The 14,643-nt window shown below is 32.3% G+C and overlaps 1 protein-coding gene and 1 pseudogene across 2 annotated transcripts in view; both read left to right on the top strand.

Annotated features, from left to right (window-relative positions):
* LOC123701253 (brain tumor protein) overlaps positions 1 to 14,643 on the top strand; it is a 366,899-nt gene that overhangs the window by 134,524 nt on the left and 217,732 nt on the right. The window lies entirely within an intron of this gene.
* LOC123701565 lies at positions 1,083 to 1,180 on the top strand (annotated as a pseudogene).

Raw genomic sequence — 14,643 nt, forward strand, 5'->3', positions numbered from 1 at the left:
AAAGCTTTCAAGCAGGCATCGGAACAAAAAGGGTCGCGTGTCAGAGGAAAAATCCTCTGACGGAATCGAGATTAAATTACTTGTCATTCCTTACCCACCGCAAACGTCTGATTACGAATTCTTTACAGTTTTAAGGGTACTTTGCGGTTTTGTATGGGAAATAGTGCAAAGTTTGAGTTAATATTTATTTTCTGGTTAATAGTCAATGCAGAATACTAAAGTTTAAGTTTGATAAAACACATATCAATCAAGTGATTAAATTCACGGTAGTTTATTTCAGAAATTTTATACAAATGTCAAATAGCAATGAAGAAAAATTTATTATGCCGTTCTTTTTACCTATTACAAATGGGATTATGTTCACTATTTTCAATTTTATGTTCATTATAAAAGTAGCTTAAATCATGAATAATCGTAATTTCTAAATCTTACAATAACTTTAAACACACAGCCCAAATTTCCGCATGAAATCCAACTTACAACTGACATAACAATATATCGTCGACTTTGTCTAAAGCAAAGCCATATTTAATCTAGTCGTAAATATTCACACGATCTATCCCAAACTCGTGAACTCCAAAGAAAGCGTTGTATTACTAAACAAACGAATAAGATATCTATCAAACACTATGTAAAACTTATGCATATATAACGTTTGTTATCCAAGACCCTTCTCACAAGGGTACAGATGGAATAGGAAATGTTATTTTAGGGTGATTCCTAAGCGTCCTTACTGGAACCTTCGAGAAACATCTAGAGAGTCGTGTCATTTACATTTATAAGGATATTTACTGACCAGCGCCCGTACCCATGATGTCTGTCTAAAGGTGCATTTACATCAAACGAGCGAATGCACATTCTAACCCCACTTTGTCAATTTTTTTAGTGCAAACAAGTAAGTATTCTTTCGTTCGTTCGTTGTTTTCGTTAACAATTCTTTCGTTCGTCTCAGTGCGTTTGAAAAGATCATTTGCAATGTTCTTATACTGAACAACACTGAATACGAGTTATCGTTTACACTAAATTATCAGGAAATAATGCTTTTGCTCTAGCTCTATGTTCGTTTGATGTAAATGCACCGTAAGACCTTACTTCATAGGAACATTTCTATAGTAAGTTCTTCACGAGAAAGAACCATAATGTCTGAAAGCAGCGTCACTTCCCACACTGAAAATGAAGCAGTATTATTATTATAATATATAAGACACTAGCTAACCGCCCGCGGCTTCGCCCGCTTTGTCTAAAACCTAATAAATTATATACTAAAACCTTCCTCTTGAATCACTCTATCTACTAAAAAAAAACCGCATCAAAATCCGTTGCGTAGTTTTAAAGATTTAAGCATACAAAGGGACAGAGAAAGCGACTTTGATACTATGTAGTGATGGTAACCTCCCGACTGTAACCGATGAATATTGTGTACCTTCATGATTCGATGTAAAGATAGTCACGGTTTTGGTTACATTTGTTTTTCCTTGTGATTAGGTTTACACGAGTTTTATAATAAACTAGATTTCCGCCTGTGGCTTCGCCCGCGTTTTCAAAGGAAAACCCGCATAGTTCCCATTCCCGTGGGATTTCCGGGATAAAAAGTATCCTGTTGATCCGTGTTAATCCAAGTTACCCTCTATATGTGTGCTAAATTTCATAATCGGTTCAGTAGTTGATGCGTGAAAACCATTCATACATACATACAAACCTTTCCTCTTTATAATATTAGTATAGATATCGTGGTGAAAATAAAATGTATTGTATCTATAAATATAGTGTATGTATACATTTACTTTTCAATAATTGAACAAAATATCATTAGTTTTATGAAAAAAAAAGCGTTATTAAATACGAAATACGATTTATAAAAATAATTAACTTTTACTTATCTGTAAATCCTCAAATGGATAGCATTTATTAACACTATTTTACCGCGTTGGTATCGGACAGTGGACACTTATCGAACGCCGTCACGTCACGTCAATTCGACGCACAATGGACACCGATTACATTATGGACGCGATCTGAAAATTTTAATTACTTTTCATTGTGAGAGGATTTATTAAATATACCAGGATGTGAATGAATATTTATAGTCTATTGTGGTAATGGATTTTCCATTTTTATGAATAGTTCTGAAATGGTAAATAGCACAGATTAAAAAGTCAAAATCAAACACTTATTTATTTAATAAGACTTCTTCTAGATATTAGTTTTCATAACTTAGTTTTACCATTTCTTGTTCTTCTTCCTGTCATTATAATGAAATGTTTGAGTTTGAGTTTTAGCTATATGAAAATACCAATAAAAAACAAACAAAAGCTCCATCATTTAAACGATTGATCCGAAGTCTACCAGACTTTATCTTTGTTAATAGTTTCCTGGGCCATTAAAAGTTGAGACGGTATTCGTTATTGGAGCTTCGGATCTTTTATCTTTAACTTTCTTTGTCTTTTGGATTTGGATTAGTGTTGTCTTTGTGAAGCGATACGTTCACTTTACTTTGCACTTTAGTTGATCTGGTTAATCGAAATTCGTGTTTTGATTTTGTTTTAATTGATTTAGATTTTCGTGTGTTTTCTGCTATAGGTAAACAAGAATTGTTATTATTATAAAAACAAAGAACCCGACTGTTAATTTAAGTGTCCTATGACATTACTATAATTCTAGCAACGATACCTTATAAGTCAAAATCCGTCCAGCAGTTTGGGTTGTAGGGTGTACCAAAGAAATAGATATACATATACACTCGAAAAACGTAACCATCTTCTTTCTTCCTTCTTTCGTAGGCGCGTTAATATTGTTTAATGAATTTTTTTTTTCGTTTTTTATACATACGTATATACTTGTGTATTTCCAAATAAAAACATCAACAGTTTTTTAAAGCTCTGCTTAGTTACAAACAACATAGTTTGTTGTATGAAATGTTAGAATTAAAAACTGCGATAGTTGTTCCTATAGTTACAGTTACTAAAACTAATCCCAAACTAAGCAACTTAGTTTGGGATTAGTTTTAGTTGAATGAAAAACTGCTACGGATGACGGAAAAAATAATGTGCATCCCTTAAGCCGGTTGCAGAGCTTCACCGACCATCAGTGCGTACGTCAGTCGCGCTTGTCATATGTATGGAAATTCACAAAACCGTTCATAGCTAGACTGACCATACGCACGCGTATTTCCATACATATTATGACAAGCGCGACTGACGTACGCACTGATGGTCGGTGAAGCTCTGCAACCGGCCTTATGCAAAGGTTGAAGGGTTTATAGGTAATACTAACGCAGTGGTAATAGTCACGTAGTGTTTGCAAACCTCACTAACCGGTGGTTTGAATTAATGCAGGTGTTCTTTTAGTTTTTACACAAAACCCGTACGTTATGAGTTAATATTTTTATTGTTACTTATGGAGCAGCATTTCAGAACATTACATTATTAATATATCTAGTGTTCTGAATAGAACACTACACACAACACGCACTTTTTTATTATATATTTATACATAATATGGAATAATAACTTGATTAAAGTGCCATTGAGCTATGATAGAGCCGTTCGAAATAGATTGATCGGTCGTTTTAAATCTATGGAGAAGGCTTATGTTCAGTGATGAAAGTCTTAAAAGGTTGGAATGATTATTTACTTATTTTTATAAGATAGCGTCCACGTTTTCAAGAAAAACACATCACAAACTTTCACATTTAAAATATTAGTACGACTGGATAGGACATTGAAATTATAGATACCATTAATGTTTCCATACATTTTCATCAGGTTACAAGATAAGTTTTATTTAATCTTTGTGAGACATCACTCCCAAACATTTCATCATTAAGGTTTCTTGAATCATTTCTTGCCAACCCTGATTTAAGCTCTCTCACCTAAGAACCCATTTTCAATTATAAACTATTGCATAATGTAAAACGTAGCAATAACCCCGGATCGTCTCTTAATTGAAACATTAACTGGGTAAGCCCTCCGTGACCCGATGTCAATTTAGGTTGGATTATGATGGGATATGTTACCGATATATACAAGGTTAATAGAATTGATTATTTCTCTATGATGTTAATGTTTAAGCTTATTAGGTATTAGTGTTCTTCCGTAGTACTTTATTAGGAAAGTTATATAGGAAAGTATATTATGTAAGTATGTTAGATTGCATTTTGTCTATGTGAGTTAACTATACCTATAAGCAAAATGTATGTGTCTCGGCTGTAACTTCGTAAACCTTAAATTGTATCTTTTTTATTGAGTTAAACCAATAAAATTGTTCAATCCATGCGAAGTCAGAGCGGTTTACTAGTAGGTACGCACTATATTTTATTTAAATCTATAAATTTCGCACGTCCTAATAAACATTATCTTGCTACGAAATTCTAGAAAGAAACAAATACAATTTGCAAAACAAAAATAACACACATTCTCGACCCTAACATATTTTAGCATTTATAAAAGCTAGAGCGGTTCAATTTTCTACGTAACCTTTAAGACTATCAAAGAATATTATCGCAGACGTGTAAAATAACAGTTATTCAAGAAAACATTTTAAAAGCGGTGGCCACGCTCATTCAATTTACTCCGCTCGTAGCCGACCAATGCTAGCTTCGTTACTGCTATCCGATATCTAAGTTCTAGTTTTAAACCCTAATTTAATTCGCCGCCTCTATTCCGTCTATTCTCTGGTTATTTTGAAATGTTATAGAAGCTTCAAGTCAATAAATTGGATGTTTTATTTCTTCTTCGAATAGGGCAATACTGTTTACTATTTGGTTAGAAATGTCAGTTATATTTTGTAATAAACTAGTGTATGTTTGTGAAGCAATTATGAAGTAAATATTCTTATTTACAGGTAAGATCGAGATCGCTGTGAAGTTCTTCCTGGATTTAAAATGGAAAATAATATAGTAAAAGATAGTAAGTATTTATTATTACCGCATTTAAAATAAATAAACTTTTAGAATAAATATGTGTGTTTCTCTTCTAATTTATTGTTTTACATATTATTGAGAATTTCAGCTGCTATTTTGCTCGTATTTTTCTTCCCTTCATCTGTCGCATTTATCTTAATCAATTAGCAACATTATAAACGTCTCAAAACTGCAACTAAAGGTACGTTTACAAACCTCATTCTGTATTCAACAAGCGGTGTGAAGTTGGCGCGGTTCCAAGCTATATTCCGGCCCATTAGCTACCTGCAGCGACTTCACGTTGCCGGAATGGTCTGATTCCACTTTATCGCCACTTAATCGATATTGCTGTGTGGTTTTTGTTCCAATTTCCGATCAGAATTCGTACAATCGACGATTTTATTTTTCCTATTGATCGAATAACGCTATTTGATCGTTTTTATTTCCACATTAGAACTATAAAGTATGGGGCGATTTTACTAATGTTTTTTTTTTCTGTTAAAGATTACTTTTACTTTTTTTGCTGGCGACAAAAATGAACATAGGTAGAAGTCTACATTTTAAATATATTTGAGAAGCTTTTAATGTATTTTTATTTTAGCGATATAAATAGGACGGATTATTCTTTTATATATAATTTCACGTAGGCTCACTTCCGTTTCAAGTATCAAAATATACATCAAGCTTTGTTGTGCTCAATACAGATATTTTCATTTTCAAGAATGCAATTCCAATAGATAAATAACAGAGTATTAATTGTGCGATCTCAGCCAATCCTGTAGCATCGTTTACTAAACTTATAACGACCTCTTAAACTATAACAACGTCTCCTAAACTAGAGACAAAATGGCCATTGTTCCTAATTACAATACTTGTCAAATAGCTCGTAACTTTCACGGAGTTGGTAACCACAATTAGTTGCAACTACCTGAGGGTAGCTTGATAAATAATGTTGGATGCAGATGCGCTTGCTGACCTGTTTATCGAGAGTTTTGGTAACTTCCAAGTGTACCAACTGCCAATATGTTGTATGGCTTTGTACGGTGCATTTATAACAAACGAGCGAATACTCATTCTAAACTTACTATTGACATAGTTAGTTCTTTTAGTGTAAACAGGCGTAGAGCGTTCGAAACGATTCCTTGTTATGTTCTAATACTGAATAACACCGAATATGTGTTTTCGTTTACACGAAATAGAATTGAAATGCCATTTTTCCGATTATATAAAGTTAAAAATTCATTTATCGGTCCAGGTATACGCTTTTAAAATATAATTCCTCGTAATATTAAAGAATTAAGTAGTTCTAAATTTAAAAAAAAGTGGTAGATGTTAAAAATATGTAATGACTGTTTGAAAAGTGCTTCTTTTTAAAAGAGAAGTCAAATTGAATAAATAAATGTTTGAGTTTGAGTTTGAATGCTCAGCTAGCTCTAGCTCTATGTTCGTTTGATGTAGAAGCACCGTAACGTAGTAGTGTAGATTGTGACGTGTATCCTACACAGATTTACAATATATAGAAATATATTACTTACCCTTTCACGTAAAAAACGGCAGATGATATCTGTATGAATTTTGGTTCAGAGATAGATTATAATACATTATAGATCTTAGATGAAATACTTTATATAAAGGAAACTCTAAATAAGTTTACTTATTACAATTTAATCGTAACAGTTTGCCTTCAAAAACGAGATATTTATCAATACTAGCTTTCCACCCACGGCTTCGCCCGCGCAGTCAAAGAAAAACCCGCATAGTTCCCGTTCCCGTGGGATTTCCGGGATAAAACCTATCCTATGTCCCGGGATAAGTAGCCTATTCTTTCTCGGGTATCAAAATATCTCTATACCAAACTTCATGCAAAGTGATTCAGTAGTTAAGGCGTGATTGAGTAACAGACAGACAGTTACTTTCGCATTTATAATATTTAGTATGGATAAATTACTTGGTACAAAACAAAAACTCGTAAAAGTTACTATTATAAATTACTACGTTTAAACACATCAGAATTACAGTTAATTAAATCTATAACGACGAAAATGCAATATTGTTTCATGAAAGCAATAGTAGATGTAAAATGGACACAGCTTCGTATTAAAAAAAAGTAAAATACAAAAAATATAGCGCAGAGAAAGAATGTTAGCTGCGCTCTAACGTAACATAGTGAATTTTAAAAATTTTTCTCGTAATCTTTCTTTAATATATAAAAATCTCGTGTCACAATGTTTGTCCTCAATGGACTCCTAAACCACTTAACCGATTATAATAAAATTCGCACACCATGTGCAGTTCGATCCAACTTGAGAGATAGGATAGTTTAAACATGTAGACACACATGTTAAACACGTAGTAGGTACCACGGGCGAAGCCGGGGCGGACCGCTAGTAATAAAAGCTATATTTTAGAACTCCAATATTGACATCCATACGACAATGCTGAAATAAACTTGATCGTAAAAAGAGAAAAGCTGGCTTACAAGGTGTTTATTCTGTACAAATGTAACAAATTCGAATGAAACTCGGAGCTCGCTTGATCCTGCTTTGATGTTCCAATAAAGTTCGTATATTTTTTGGTTATTTAAGGGTTTTAAGGGTTTAATTATATAGGTGTTTAATCCACTTATTTATTACTGTTTCTATTAGAATGAAAGAAAGAAAGAAAGAAAGAAAGAAAACGTTTATTTAATGACACATAGCCTCACAAGTACATAATGAAAACAATTTATATACAATACTTATATGGCATTAAAAATACACATTGAAGTGTGTAGTCTGTGAGGCATGATGCCATTAAAAGGGGAAATCACTCGGTGAACATCTGTGACGTAAAAAACGTGCAGCACCGATTTTCAGTGAGGGTTAAGTATTTTATACACAGACATCTATGGTTTCATATCTGATGAATACGAATCAGTGTTTTCTGCATAACTATTGTTAAAAAAAATACTATATTATAAACTTATTTGTTGCAATTTCACTCAAAAATTGCTGATCTATTTCGCAGTTTTCTATAAATCTAAGTATTAAAATATAGAGTATGTAATTCAATTATTAATAGAATATACCTTTAAAATTAACTTTAAGTACTTGTAGGCTTAAAGAGCAAGAGTCGATCTAGTAGAGTGGAAGACGACGTCCAGACTAGCCTAGAATTACCTAGTATTTTCGATGGCACTAAAAGATGATTCCTAACACAGAACATATAAAGAGAGATGTGATTCCTAACATAAAACGCCGTAATACAATAATATATCCAACTATACACAACAACATTTATTACACGAACATTTTGATAAATAACGATAGACTGTTAAACAGCTCAACATTAACCGCTTAGCATAATTCATTGATTGCAAATATGCGGTGTTAAACAAATCATGCATACAACGCATGGCCTACTAGATTAATGTATGGCGACGCATAGGTTAATAGTGCAACCACATTAGACTGTAGTTTAATTAATTTTATGTGGTTTAAACAAGCATATATCATTTGTGATGTGGTGATCGAAATATTTTGACAGGAATAAGATAGAAGAAGATAACACTAATACATTTTGATGTATGTATGTTTGTTACTCTTTCACGCAAATATTATTGAACCGATTACAATGAAATTTAGCACACATATAGAGGGTAACTTGAATTTACACATAGGATAGTTTTTATCCCGGAAATCCCACAGCAACGGGAATTTTGCGGGTTTTTCTTTGAAATCGCGGGCGAAGCCGCTAGCGGAAACCTAGTATGAAATAAAAGATACGTATTTCTTTTTAAATATTGACCTTTAATTAACGAATGGCAGTTCGGTTAATCAAAACGTCTCTAGTTTAATTAAATGCTTATTATGTACACTAGTTACAATCCAATTATTGAAATGCTTTGTACATCTATTCCATGCACATATCACTTCGATTATGTAGTAAATGTAATAATGTAGTGATGTACCCTTATTAGAACCAATTAGAACGTACAGGGGTAATGTATAGTAATCAAAAGTAGAAAAGGAATAATAGAAATAATAACACATTATATATATTTACTTTATTTAATCTATATTAATATTATAAAGGTGAATAATTTCTTGTTTCTTAGTTTGAACACGCTAAAGTCTGAAACTACTTGTTAGAATAGAATTATTCTTTCAGTGTTGGATAGTCCATTTATCGAAGAAGGTCTTCGACTATACAATAACATCATGCTACGACAAAAGCAGCAATGAAAAATGCGGGTAAAGCTGCAAGGCATTACTAGTAAAATATATATCTTATCAATAAATGATGGACATACATGTATATATTATAATATAGATAAATATTAAACATAACTCCCAAATTCGTCAGAAAACAACAAACTTACAAAAATGTCCACGATCACATGCACTTATTGTAAGTGTCAAACTACACCTTCTATTTGTGTTCCACACTGCTTAATTACAGCGGAATTTCCAAGTTCCATTATAACGGAACAATGTTCTCGGAACTCCGTCCATTTGTTCCAACTTCCAACTTGTTACTGATTACGGAATTTCCGCGACTCAACTGGACACTGGTTTTGTTGGAATTTTCGGTGTTCTAAAACATAAGTGTTGCGTTCCATATTTCACTATTGAATACAGCATGGCTGTAGTGTCGTAAACTCGATTACTGTAAAGTTTCTGTACGTTGTTAAGCTCTGAGATTAATTTGGTCTTTTATATGCTAAATATATGAAAAGTTAATGCAGCACGGAATAAATAATATGATTTCTTAATTTGTATTAACTATCTGCTTGAAATTAATCTGTTTATAACATTTTACTTGCAGGATTAAGCTGGGTTGATTCCATTTCAGTTGATATTCAATTCTGTTACCTAATTATTATTGATAATAAATACATTTTTCTTTCTTTAGTGTGTTTAATAATAACTTATTCAGGCTTTACTATTCACTTATCTTGTATATTTCATATGCGTACATCATTGACCATAAAAACAGCGTCAGAAGTGAAACTTCTTTGGCAAGATTCAAATATACCAAAATCGAGCCTTACTCCATGACGTGTCGGTATTGCCAAGACGCGACCTTGAAATATTTCTCTACTAAAGAAGTTTCACTTCAAAAACTTATACCTAACATAACGATAACTTCTCTAAAAATAAATGGCACACTCAATTCGAGAGCTCTCCACACACTCAACAAGTCCAATTAGATAACAAACAAATATGTATTAAATCAAAAGGCGGCAACACAAAAGCCGTTGCTATCTTTACAAGTGGCAGATAGTTGAGATTATTTTACAATGACAAGAATACTTAAACAATGAGTTCTATTTTAAACTAGATTACTTTTTCATGTGTGTGTTTGACCGCTTTTATGATTTAAACTATTTGATTAAAATAAGAGCCAATAATTAATATGACATAAATATAAAGTAATTAAACACAACATATAAATTCACAAATATAATACGCATAGGTTAATATATTTATGCAATGTTATGGGTCAATGTATATTTTAGGGTATTGCCTCCACGTATTACCATCATGTGTTGATTTGCGATAATAATATGTCGAATGTCGATGTTTTCGTATTTACAGAGTTTCTTTAACCGACTTCAAAAAAAGGAGGAGGTTATCAATTCGGCCGGTATGTTTTTTTTTTATTTATGTACACCGATTACTCCGAGGTTTCTGAACCGATTTACGTCATTCTTTTTTTGTTCGATGCGGGATGGTGTCGAATTGGTCCCATAAAAATTTTATTCGGATAGGCCCAGTAGTTTTTATTTTATGGGCATTTTTGCAAGTGCAAGTTTGAAGTCGGTTGTTTTTTAAGTTTTGTCAAGTTTTGTCAACTTTAAGTTTTGTCAAAAGTAATGTTTCCTAGCAATACGTGCATTGGAACGCAGGTAAAAGTCGATAAAGTAACCCAAGTTCAACCAACATCATCAACTCATATACATTCCTACTGCTGGAACAAGGGCTCTATGAGCGGTCAAGTATGGGTTGGCAGATATCACATGTCGTAGAACTTTTTGATTACTCGACATGTCGGTTTCCTCACGATGTTTTCCTTCACCGTTCGAGCAGTGGTGATGTTAATAATGCGCAGATAAATTGAAAATAATAATATGTAACAAACCATACTGCTAATAATAATGAATTAAACTAAATTCTAAAACGTTTAATATAAACTTATAGTATCTCAAATTAAAATAATACGGAACCAACAACTAGATGACGCTATAAACCACGTAGCAAGTATTATTAAACCGTTTCAAAGAATATTGCTTCCCACCAAGAGCCTGAACCATTAAACATTTCCTTGCAGCGCCGAAATTGCTTGAAAAACAATATTCCTTAATGTTATCAGTTAAGTTGCAATAAGCTGCATCTTAAGTGTCTGAAGCGTTTAATTGTTTTCTGAGGACATTGTTTCAGCTTTTATATCTTGTTACAAGTTTCATTGTAATTGTTTCATTTGTTGCCATGATATTTTGATAATATTGTCATACACCAGTACCTATACCCAAACAGTATCTACTATCTATACTTTTTATGGGAAAAATCAATACCAATATATTTAATTCATTAATCAGACAAATGCAAAATTGTTGCGTAGTCCCTTTTTTTGGAAATTCATACTATAATATTTAACAATGTTCTAACTTAGAAGTTTTCATTTCAAGCCAAGTAAAACCGTTCTCTACTTACTAAGAAATGCGAGCATTAAAAACGGAAAACTTAAAACATAAAAGCATCCACCACACAACATTAAAAACTAATATTCTCCAGCTAATTATGCCATAAAACGAAATTATTCATACAAACTAAATTATTTCGAACACCGTATCAAAATATAAACTCACAAAGTAAGATATACAGCGCTTTAAAAATGTGCACTCTAGTATCTAAATCGCTTCCGCTTACGCGTCCGCTGCCGCTTATACTGGCGCGGTAGACGCTTCAATATTTTCAGCGATGCAAGCGCTAGAAAATTCCTTTATGCTACGAGTGCAGCTCTAATATTTAAACGGGACATTTTCCCCGAAGACACTTTATGCTTTTATTAAAACTTTTAACCTACTAACTTCGTTATAATTCAAATAATGTTGTATTTTATAACGAGAACAATTGTTTGAAGCTGTGTACTTTGTAATGTAGTTTGATTTTATATTACTGTAGCTCAACATTTACGTTTGGTATATTTTATTCATTTAAATGTTTTATTTTTTCAATTATGAATGTAAATGCGGTTAACAACTCTGTGTGATTATAAAGCCCTAGTTGAGTTGCTTTTATTATTATTAGGGTGTGTATTTTTCACTCAAAATGTGTAAATAAAAATGTTTTAAAGGGTACAATTTAGTAGTGGTAACATTTAACACTATTGACCAATATAAATTTACACGGTTTATTTTAAAAACAAGTTTAAAGTGTAGATATTATGCTAAAAAAGGTCACTTTACAATTTTTTACAACTCCACTCCTCGAAAACCAAAAAATTAACATAATTTTTATATTGTTGCATTTATTTCGGCCATTTTTAATTACTACGTAACTAGACTTAGTTTCATTTAATCACTACATAGTATAAAACAAAGTTTCTTTCTCTGTCCCTATATCCCTTTTGTATGCTTAAATCTTTAAAACTACGCAACGGATTTTGATGCGTTTTTTTTAATAGATAGAGTAATTCAAGAGGAAGGTTTTAGTACCTATATAATTTATTAGGTTTTAGACAAAGAGGGCGAAGCCGCGGGCGGTAAGCTAGTACTTGATAATAAACATGCCAAAGTTAAACCAAAACATTTATTTTGCCTATAAGAAGCGTCTTTAATATTACACATAGTAATTAGTCACCGGCAGTTTCACAGAGACGAGACCAACTTCATTCATTTCCGTTCGTTCTGTTCTGAACTTAGTCTATGAAATGTATTTGCGTATAATTGACAAAGTGTAGAATTTTATCCTATTATTATTCTTTCATGCAAAAGCATCATATAAATGAAATAGATATTTAAGTTTCAGCTAGTATTCTATGATATCTTCCGATCAGTTGCTTTCTATTGATATTCCATAATTGAGTGAATTTTACATTTTCTTTCCTAATACACAAAACAATACTACTCATCTATACGAATATTATAAAGTTGAAGAGTTTGTTTGTTTGCTTGTTTGAACGCGCTAATCTCGGGAACTACTGGTCCAATTTGAAAAATAAATTATTTCGCTGTTAGATAGCCCATTTATCGAGGAAGGCTATAGGCTATATATCATCACGCTAAGACCCACAGGAGCGGAGCATTGCAGGTGAAACCGCGGGGAACAGCTAGTAAGGAACAAAGGCTATACTTACCTACCTATTTCCAAACATGTAAATCTTAAAAAACTACAAATCAAACTTATAGTACCCAGTTCTTTAAGTACCCAGTCCAGAAAACCATTTTCTTTTTAACATAATTCTACAATCTACTTGTTAACAAATATAGAGCTTCAAAATAAACAGAGATGTTCCACATAAAACCTGAACACGTAATTTAAAAGGTAATAAACTCGACTCGCAATCAGTCAGCGCAAACGCTTAGCAAAATAATCAAGATAACTTCTATCGACAAACATCTGGCTGGGAACAAGTGGGATCGATGGGATTCAATAAAATTAAAGATTCAGGAAGCGTGCGCGGCTTGTGAATTTGGGGGGCTCGAGGGAGAGGCGGTCGCGGTTTGATAAGTTATCACGTAAGTTCATTCAATAAATCGTCGTGTCAAAAACTTCATAGTAATTCCTCACACATTGAATAGTAGAAATCGCTGCCTAGCGGTAAGACCGATTTTTGCAATTTTATGTTAAGTATTTTGTTTATTTTACGTATTTTTTACGCAATAAAGAATTTTCATGCATTCAAAACTTTTTACATCTATAGGGCTATTAACACACTACGAAAAATAATATAAACTATACTATACTACCTACCTACTATACTAAACAGAATTTATTTAAAAGTTAAAAATTAAAATTAAAAAATATATCTCCGTCATGTTATTTTTTATGCTTAACGCTTTATGATTTATTATAACAATGCATATAGAATAAAAATTTAAAACCCAGTTTCATTCTTAATTTTTGTGTCTTTTTTACCAATAATTTCAGATTCGCTCGTCGCTCATCCCTTAAGGCGACGTAAATCCAACATCCGCACATCCACTTAAGGTTAATATGTTTATTTACTGTGCCTAGGCTCGATAAATTTCGATTACTCTATGTATGTTTGTATGTAAATCACATACCGTTTACATAAGGCGTATGATTCTCGAAGAGTTGTCAAATATGTAGTACAAAAAATATAAGATATTGTGTAGATTTGGTTCGTGTGTATGAATATATTATTTGCCTGTTAGTTAGTAAAGGGTTTTTGTTTTGTGTTTTCTATGTATAGTTAATTAAGAATGATCTTTTAAATACCACAGGACAGTTCTTTGGCAATATTATTATAAAATTATGATGTTTCATATGTATTTTGTAAAAATTTAACTGTAAAACTGACATGATTTAAAAGAGCAACTATGGAGTTTCTTGCCGAATGTCTTTTCTTCCATAGATACTGCTTTCCGAATCGGTGGTAAATGTTAAAAAAATGTAATGACGTTTCAAAAGTGCTTCTAGAAGAAGTCTAATTGAATAAATAAATGTTCTAGTTTGAGTTTGAAATAAGATGTACCAAATCGTCACTATAATATGATCAAAATATATAGGTAGGTA

Source organism: Colias croceus, chromosome 21 (assembly GCF_905220415.1).
Source record: "Colias croceus chromosome 21, ilColCroc2.1".
NCBI lineage: Eukaryota > Metazoa > Arthropoda > Insecta > Lepidoptera > Pieridae > Colias > Colias croceus.